Genomic DNA, 9,559 nt, shown 5'->3' with positions numbered 1-9,559 from the left:
CCCGGGATCCCCTTATATCCGGGGTACAGGCAAAGCAATCGCATTAGCTGTTAAATAAGTTAAAAAATTATTCCTGCACTCGAGCAGAAGCTCAGAGCCCAGGTGTACCTGCTTTTTGGGATTGTCGTCGAAAATTGTCGTGCGTTCAAACTCCTTCACCATCGAGTCTGTGGGGTTTTTGTCAATCCGGATGACGAATCCTTTAGGGACGGGCTGATCTCGATACCCTCCATCGGATATAGCTTCCCCCGCGCATTGCTTCTTTCTCTTCCTGGCTTCGTCATTTGATGTCAATACCTATAATTACTATTTGGAGATTCTGTGCTTCTTAGCCGACGTTACTGGCATGGTTTTCACTTCATGGGTTGCGCCCTGGTCACCCTTGATTTCTCCCATCCCCCAAGGAGTAGGGAACTTGACCTTTTAATGAAAAGTGGAAGGGACCGCCCGCTTTGAGTGGATACACAACTTTCCTAATATGACATTATAAGATCTGCCACCGATTATGATATCGAAGGTCGTGTCATGTTCCATGCCATTGACGTGAACCAGTAGCTCAATCTACCACCGGGTCACTTCACTTGCCATATTAAACTAGGCCAGCATTTTGGTTGTAGGGATGATTGCATCGCCTACCCCTATTTCCCTCAAGACGCATTGTTGGATAATTTTTGCTGAACTTCCTGTATCAATCAACACACGCTTAATGAACGATTTTTTTTATTTGAATAAATATTACCAGGGTATCCTATGAAAAGGAATAAGTCCTGTGTGGTCACTGTCGGTAACGAATATGCTCTTGCTCTTGGCGAGGTCCCAGTTGTGTCTCTTAGTTGTAAATGAAATTTTGAATTTTCGGAGTGTTGTGTAAGTTATCTTATTCACCGTCCTACACCTCCCCCCCTCGCGCGTGTTGATTCTGTGAATAGGCTGGGGTGCCTCATCCAACTTCTGCCCATGATTCTTGCTTAAGTTGAGTTTGGCCCGGTCACTGATATACTCCTTGAGTTGTCCGGGTCGCAGGAGCGGGCCACCTCGACCCTCAGGTTTGCGCAATCCTTGGTGGCATGCTGGTGGCTGCTACGGAAGTAGCACTACAAACGGTGTTCCTTTTGTCCGGGTTGGTCCGGATCTCCCCTGGGAACCTAGCCTCCTTCATCGTTCTCATTACTGCAACAATCTATATATTATTTATACTGAAATTATGATCTGAGATCTTGGGGGGTTCGGCCCCTTTTGACGTCGATCCCGGCGGCGCGAGGCGTTTCTGTTGAGGAGGCCCCGACCATTCCCGTTGCTTCTCTTGTTCGAATTCTGACCTGAAGGCTTGCGGGCTTCATATGGCTCAAACCGTCCCCGATGACTTGTGACGTTTTCTTCGAAACTCGAGTCTAGTTTCTTTCCTAGGCGACTGCCTACTTCTATCGGAACTGTCGCCCTCTGATCTTTCTCAATGTGCATTTTAGCCGTATATCTGAGGTTTATTTTGCTCCATGTTTTGGCCGGGAATTCCCTCAATTTTTTTTAATTTCAGGGATGCGTCTGGGCTTCTAGAGTTCAAACCATCCGCGAAGGCAGCCGCGGCCCAGTCCTCCAGGATAGTTGGCAACAACATTCTCTCCCTTTGAACCTGTCCACGAACCCTCAGAGCACCTCATGCGTTTCGACCCTTCGTGGCCCCGCGTGGGCTTTGACGAAAGCATCTGCAAGAGCAACAAAAGAATCAATAGAATTTTTAGGTAAATGAGTATATCAGGAGAGTGCTCCCTTTATGAGCGTCCGATTCAATTGCTTCAGCATGACTGATTCGATCTCATCCTGCTTGAGGTCTTGCCCGATGACTACTACTTCAAACATCGTTATATGCTCTTCAGGATCAGTGGTACCGTCGTATTTCGGCATGTCCTGCATTTTGAATTTTCTGGGAATGGGCACAGGGGCTGCGCTTTCCGAATACGGGAATATACCATACTTTCTGGCTCCCGCGCCTTTCATCACAGATGGGGCTTTGGGATTTGGTTCATTCGTTCATTCATTTTCCTTTCAACCCTGAGTAACTCATTGGTAAATGCATCCAACCATTCTTTCGCCGACTCGATCTTTTTAGTTTGTGGGGTCGTAGGGATTTTATCCGTGCTTTGATTTGGCGCCGGAGTCCCTATCCTAGAGTGTTTAGCCATGGTAGTCATGGCCCTTTCCATGTGTTGCACCCTCTAATCCTGTGCCTTGAGTATGGCCATCAGTACTTCACTTGTCAAGGAACCCGTCTTTTCAGCAGGTTTTTGCCCGTCAGGTCGAGATTGCGCTCAACCCGTTCTTCTGAATATACGCTTGAGTGGTTGCTCTGCTTCGTCAGCGTATGGGATGCCTCTGTTTCGCTCCTCACGAGGCTGTTTGTGCGATGTCCCACCTCTACTACTTCTATGCTTCCTAATGGGTTCCTTACTGTGCTCCGACACCTGTACCTCCACCAGGTCCTTTATACCCTTTACCAGCATCTGTGCGTCCTTGAGTCCCTGCATATTGCTCGAGCTACCATTTGCCTCAAACATTTCTATCTGCGTATAATGACTTTACTTGAGTTCTTGGAAGGAGAATTTCTGCTGCGAATCAGGACAACTCCACAGCTGTCTATCCCCACAGATGGCGCCAAACTCTTTTTCGGTGAAAACGGATAACCAGTTAGAGATTTGTATTTCAAGGGTTTAAAGACAAGTGGGTCGTATCCAATCCCGGAAACTCTCCTTTTGGGGTTAATAGTCGTGATTACAAGAGTTAGATTGAAAGAACCGAGCTTAAGAAATGATAAAACTAAGCAAGATAAATATGTGTTCCAAGATAATCAGTGTGCCCGGATGTACATTTCTTGAGAGAAAAAAATAAGAGATAGGTTACAAGCAATGAGATGAAGATGCCTTAGCTTACATGATAAGCTACCTATATAGAAACCAAAACAAGACTTTTCAACCCTAATGCACGGGTGATGTGACGTGAGGTTGCCCCCAACGTTAACATTAGTCAGTGGCTCTCTGATCTAGAATAGCGCATGTGGTTGGAGTTGATGGGAGCGGGTTCCCCCGGTTCCCCCTAAGCACCGGATCTCGTACGCGACCCCGGGTCATTTTTGGGCCTAATACAGTTAGTCCTTTTCAATTTTCAACCTCGTCCTCACAAAGATAAGAAATAACAAGATCAATCTTTTAACTCAAGTCACATGATATGATCTCTTCTCTCCTGTTAAGACACAACTTCAAAGACTCTTTACACCTTGTAGAGAGGGAAAGAGATGTCCCTAAAATATAGTAGAAACTAAGTAGGTGTTTGGCCATGAAAACCAAATATTTTTCACTTTATTTGGAATTTTAAAGTTGGAGTTGAAGATGGAGTTGTGTTTGGTTATAGTTTTTGCAAAGAATATTTGGTTGTTTGAATATATTGAAAGTGAAAATAAGATTTTAGGTGTTTTTCAAAATAAAGTGAAATTATTTTTCCGGAAAAAGTGAAAAATTCACATCAAACGGGTATTTATAAACTACTACTTTTCATTTCGTGGTCAAAATGTATCAAAATTGAAATTTTCATGGCTAAACGTTGATTTCCAAATAAAGTGACAATTATTTTAAACCGGGAAAAGTGAAAAGATTCACATGGCCAAAAGGGAAAAACTTAATTTTTTTTTTTCTTATTTTCGAAAATAAACTACTACTTTTTCATTTCTGTGGTCAAAATAAAAATTCAGTTTTTTTAACATTTTGGCAAGAAAAACATTTTTCCGGATTTTATTTGAAAAATAAAATCTTCACAAAATGCAAATAGGTATCAGTATTCAATTAAAAATGAAGCTATTTTCCTTTTTTTTTTTAGGGTTTTAAAAAATCCTTTTTTTTAAAAGAAATTCAGTTTTTTAATCCATGTTTTTAGTTTTTTTTATTTTTATTTTTTTTGAGCAGGGTATTTCTTATGTTTTTACTTAGCTCAGCAAGATTAACTTTGCATAAAAAATATTGATAATTAATTTTTGTCTCTGTACCTCTTCAGGTCCTCTATGCTTCTCAAATTTAGTGTTATTTAAAAATTTGAGGGATTCTATAGTTATTCGGAAACTTTGAAACATTGTTATTGAATGATTAATTGAATTTATGTTTTTTTTTTTTTTTTGTCGTCCTGCTGTGTGATTTGAATGCGGAGAAATTGTTGAAGCAAGAATACAGTCAAACCTCTCTATAATGGGAACGTTTGTTCGAAAAATTTATGGCTGCTATAGTGATGTGGTGCTATGTATGTATACTGGTATTTGACATTTAGATTTTATTTAGCTGTTATAAACAAAACTACGCAAAAAAATATTATTATTATTTTACGTTTTATGCTAGTATAAACGAAACCAAAAATACTTGTTTTTTTTTTTAAATCCCAATTGATTTTCATATTTCATTAATTAAAAATTGAAAAGACTAATAAATTACTAAGAAATCCACAACTAGTTATACCATACCGATAAAGAATTAAATTCTAAGGAACATAGGCATTTAAATTTAATTGAAAATTTAAATTTTCAAGTTTGATGTTAGAATTCTAAAATTGTAGATTGTTTTATAAATTCCAGTCTCTTAGTAATAATGTATAACATTTGAACTGACGAAGATTTTTGTTCAAACATTTGAACTGACGAAGATTTTTGTTCAATTAAATAGCTTTAATTAAAAAGTTTGTCTAAAAACTTAATAGTATAATTGAAGATTTTTAGATATTCATACTTGAAATTTACTATGTACATGACATTAATGATGATTATCATAAATATTTTAATATTTTATTGGCAAAAGACATAGATTACCTAAACTATACCTGAAATCTCGATATCACACTCAAACTATTAAGGCGACCTATTACACACCTAAACATTTAAAAAGTGAATTTATTTACCCCTGATACACATATAACCAATTGCACAATGGGAAGTGTAACACACTCTCTCGCCACATCAGCGCCACCTTGCAAATTTCATAAATTTTAATTTATATTCATTTGATTTTCTTTTTATTAATTATATTTACACTAATTAATCCATAATTAACCATTAAAATCCTCCAATAATTATATCTTCCTCATCACCACCACTCCATCTCACCGGAACCACCAATCCGCCACCACCATCGCCACCAGTTGCACTTCAATTAGTCGCCAGAATATGGTATTGAGCAAAAAAGATGGAATCTTTTTGCATTTGTAGACAAATGAATTTGAACAGAGGGAGTATTAGTAATTTCACTACTACTGCTGCTATCAACGTTACATTAATGACAACAAATTTGTTATTATTAATTTTATGTGGGAAATTTCACAAGTATACCAATAGAGGGTTGTTTCTTTGGTTGGTTGGAGAAATCATTGGGTGATTTTTGGAGAAGAAGAAGTGGATAATATTTCAGATTTTTTGTGTTGTGAATTTGAAATGAAGAAGAAGAAGGGTGTGGGATGTCGGGGCGGGGTGGCGGAAGGTGGAGGAGAAGAGGTAGTGGGCGGCGGTGAGGGGAGGAGGCCGAACGAGGGAGGCGGGGGGGGGGGGGGGGGGGTTTAGTGGGCGGCAGATGTGATGTTGTTGTTCTTTGAGAAGATGAATAGGGGAGGGGGGGGGGGGTGGTAGAGGGGATCCTAAAAATGTATGTTTAGCCCCCAAAAAAAAAAAAAAACATAAAAAGGTAAATAAATTAAAAAAAAGCGCCTGTTTTAAATTATTTTTTTATCTCATGCCACATCAGTTTTCAGGGAGTAAATAAATTCACTTTTTAAATGTTTAGGTGTGTAATAGGTCGCCTTAATAGTTTGAGCGTGATATCGAGATTTCGAGTATAGTTTAGGGGTCAATCTATGTCATTTGCCTATTTTATTTTATAGATAATGTATTTCTTACAAAATATTATTACACAATATTTGAGTGTGGTTGTTATAGAGAGGTAATTTTACAAAGAGTGTACCGCTATAATGAATGTCATTGCTATTATCGGCAGAATGCTGTTATAGAGAAGTAAAATATAACATAAAAAATCGGTTCCGGATAAAACCAGACCGTTATAGTGAAATGTTGTTATAACGAATGATAATTATAGAGAGGTTTGACTGTAGTAGCTAAATCATGAATTTCAATAGATATAGAGATAAATCATGCTTTTCTACTCTATAACTAGTTCAAATGCATCAACATGACATAAATATATGTTCAACTCATCAAAACACAACTAGGGGAAACAACGCCCCATTTAAATTATTCAAATAAACCCTTTTGAATATCTGATAGTCACATATATGCTTGTCCGCCATATGTACTATATTCCTCACATTTCAAAATACACACAACACATAAAGTTTGGGAAAATTTTCCTATTGAGGTCAAAATCTTAACTTACCTCGAATCAAGTGAGATTTAATCCATCAAGACTGCCTTTCCACACCGGAACACATCCAAATGGCTCAACCCTAGCAAAAAATATACTTATCAATGTCAAACGAAGCTAAAGGGACTCAATCTCAAAATTTACTAAGCGGTCTAGGTAAAAGGCAACGCTAAAAAGTCAATTCCGAGCCTCATAGTTAAACCTCTAAATAAAAATTAAATCATGTTGAACCATAACCACACGAGTCCTTATTTATGCTTAGATTTTAATTTAGAGTCCATTTGGATACTCAAAACTCAATTTAGGTAATCCTAGTTCTAGAGAAATCCCCAATTTTCATAGTATTTGATTTCATGTTCTAGCAACAAATCCAAGGTTAATTTCATGAAATAAGTATATATTCAAGTTAAAATCACTTACCTCAAGCTTGTGGGTGAAAAACAAGTCAAAATCCTCACAAATCAAGCAAGGTAAAGCGATAAAGTCGAAATAACCCAATAATAGCAAGAGGCAACCCCGCCTGAGCACAAATGTATTTCAAACACATGATCCATACCACAAGCGAAAGTTGTGCTAACACCAACCCACTCAACTCACACACCCCCATGGATTAGGGGTCCAGAGGCAGGGGACCTAATTGTCAACTGGGTCAAAAGTCTCTCATAAGGTGACAGTCCCTAATCTCCGCCACTAAAGGCGCGAAATCCTGACAAAACGGAGAAGATCCTCGTCAGAAACAAGGGGAGGACCATCAGGCATCTCAGTCAACACCAGAACTTCCTCTCTGATCTCTTCATCCCTTAGAGGAGAAGCATCCTCAGACAAAAAAATCTCCATGTGAGAGCTAGAATGCACCAAAAAAAAAAAAAAAACGTTAATATATTTGTCGCCGGAGCTTCGACCATTCATGACTATCACAAAAATTAAAGAAGAAGAAGAATGGAGAGCAGAAACTTACAGGGCAGATGATCCTCAAACAAAGGTTTAAGAACACTAGAATAGATAGCCAGAAGACTCTATCATTGCCTTCAGGAAAAGAGTAGGTGCAAGTGACTTAACACAACAAGTAAAAACCTCAGTAAACGACATGGGTCTTCAAAATTTAAAAGTCAAAGCGGTTTTTAATTTGGTGGCTTCCAATTTTTGAGCCAGACCAAGTTCATTCTTAGTAAATGGGGGTACTACTTGTGGTGGTAAAAATTCTACACGTTCGAGGCGTACCACAAACATATATACTCCAGATTGAGATAAGAAATCAATTCTCATAGAATGACCAAATGGTCGAAGGATCAAGCATAAGATTAATTTCTCCTAGTCATACCAGAATCTGCGACCCTATACCAGACGAGATGCGGGTCATTATCGACCCTCACGGGTTGAGCATTCGCTCTACAAATAATACCGTGGACCCACAAAACTACTTTTGATCGAGTCTTAAGAAATAGATCGCACGTCTAAATAAGTCCCTTAATGGCCTCTATGAGGATCAAGGAGAGGATATCTGCCCCAACGGCTGAATCAAATTAGAAGACTACCAAAGACCTAAAATATATCTTTGGACTTAAGCACCCTAGTGAATATAAATGTGTATATCATTGTGAATTTCTGCTTAATTAATCTTGAATTTCAGTAATTTAAGACACGTGCTCCTTAAATAATTGATTATGTTAGATTCATTGAATATTAGAATTTGGATGATGATTGGGAACATAGTGAACTTTCGATTTCAAATCTAATGTGAAATTAATTTTAATATAATTACTTATTATAAGGATTAGTATATATATATATGGATTTTAGGCTCTAAAAATGTACATAGATGTCTCAAATAGTTTATACTTTGTTATAAATATGTCAACTCTATGAGAATATTAGTCTCCGAGCTTAAGTTAGGTGAAAAGCTAAACGGTGACATAATATCCAGTATGTCCTAGAAGAGCAAAAGGCTCTTAAGGCTTTTGATGTGTCTACGATGCCTTATAATGTATCTTGTTTGTATTTTGGCACATACGAGATATGGTATTGATTTTTCCTATGATGATTTTATTATACTGGATATTATATATAATTCCAATATGAATATTTATTTCTGCTTATTTGCGTCAAGTGTTGATACAAATATACTTAACAGGCTAGACTTAACCTTAGTGGTTAACCACAAAAGAATTGTTTAGCAAAACAATATTTACTTGGTGCTATAGATAAAGTAGATTTGTCTACTTACTAATATTGTCTAGCGAACAAATAAACAGAACACCATTTGGAAAAGTTAAAGCGCTGATAGTTCATTGCGATCTAAAATGTGTGAATCCTTTTAAAGTTAGTTACTTTTACTCCATCTATGTTATGGATAGATGACAATTGAGAAATATTACTTCCAAGGGGAAGGAATTGTATTTATTCATGATATTCTTACAGTCCAAAATGTAGTATATTCATAAGTGAAGGTCTACAACACTGTAATTGAATTTGGATCACGTGATGAATTATTTTTCTAAGTAGCGTGAGATAGGTCATGACTTGTCGCTTTATGAAATTACGGACCGGATTGCTTCCATTGTATATACTCGAATGGATTCGGGTGGATTAGTTGGTGATAATGGATATGTTCCTACCACACCAATAGACGATCAAAAGAGAATCCATTTAATATTGTTGGTCCCAGTGGGAGTAACTAAGTAATTGATAATCAGTTTGTCAATCTCAACCTCGACACACGAGTCGTCCTTGAATTCTCTCTCATTGATTTGAGATTGAAGGGGAAGCATATATAGTTACTCCACTTGATGGTAAGACCTACATAGTGTAATGTAGGTTCTTACCCTACTAAGGATAAATAGTTACAACAATAGAATTGCAATGGAGTCCGTGAAATCAAATGAAGTGAGAGTTGATTGACATTTTGGATCTTAAAGCTATTGGGAACAAAGGGTTCTCAAACTCAAGCATAAGGCTTGAAGTGTCATGTATTCTTGATCCATAAATACTTCTATTTCTAGAGGTGAAATTTTGAGTGGGAGGATGTGTCCAGAAAGCAGTTAAGATGATACAAAGGTATTTTAAAGGCACAATAGGATATTGTTTGTCTTGTCAAGGAATTGAAAAGAAGATTTAGAGTATATTAAGTGTAATTTTGTGTCAGAGATGTAGTTGTACATAACGAA

At 37.6% G+C, this 9,559-nt stretch overlaps 1 long non-coding RNA gene across 1 annotated transcript in view; it reads right to left on the bottom strand.

The window, feature by feature from the left end:
- Positions 1 to 7,974, bottom strand: part of LOC132050983 (uncharacterized) — a 14,542-nt gene extending 6,568 nt beyond the window's left edge. Inside the window, exons 1-2 of the long non-coding RNA XR_009413541.1 lie at positions 6,816 to 7,974; positions 6,408 to 6,477 (exon numbers count right to left, since the gene is read on the bottom strand). This is a non-coding gene — a long non-coding RNA (uncharacterized LOC132050983). The remainder of the gene's footprint in view (positions 1 to 6,407; positions 6,478 to 6,815) is intronic.
- Positions 7,975 to 9,559: the final 1,585 nt, after the last annotated feature.

The sequence above is a fragment of the Lycium ferocissimum genome, chromosome 3 (genome assembly GCF_029784015.1).
Source record: "Lycium ferocissimum isolate CSIRO_LF1 chromosome 3, AGI_CSIRO_Lferr_CH_V1, whole genome shotgun sequence".
Taxonomy (NCBI): domain Eukaryota; kingdom Viridiplantae; phylum Streptophyta; class Magnoliopsida; order Solanales; family Solanaceae; genus Lycium; species Lycium ferocissimum.
This window is presented reverse-complemented; position numbering and strand designations above follow the sequence as displayed.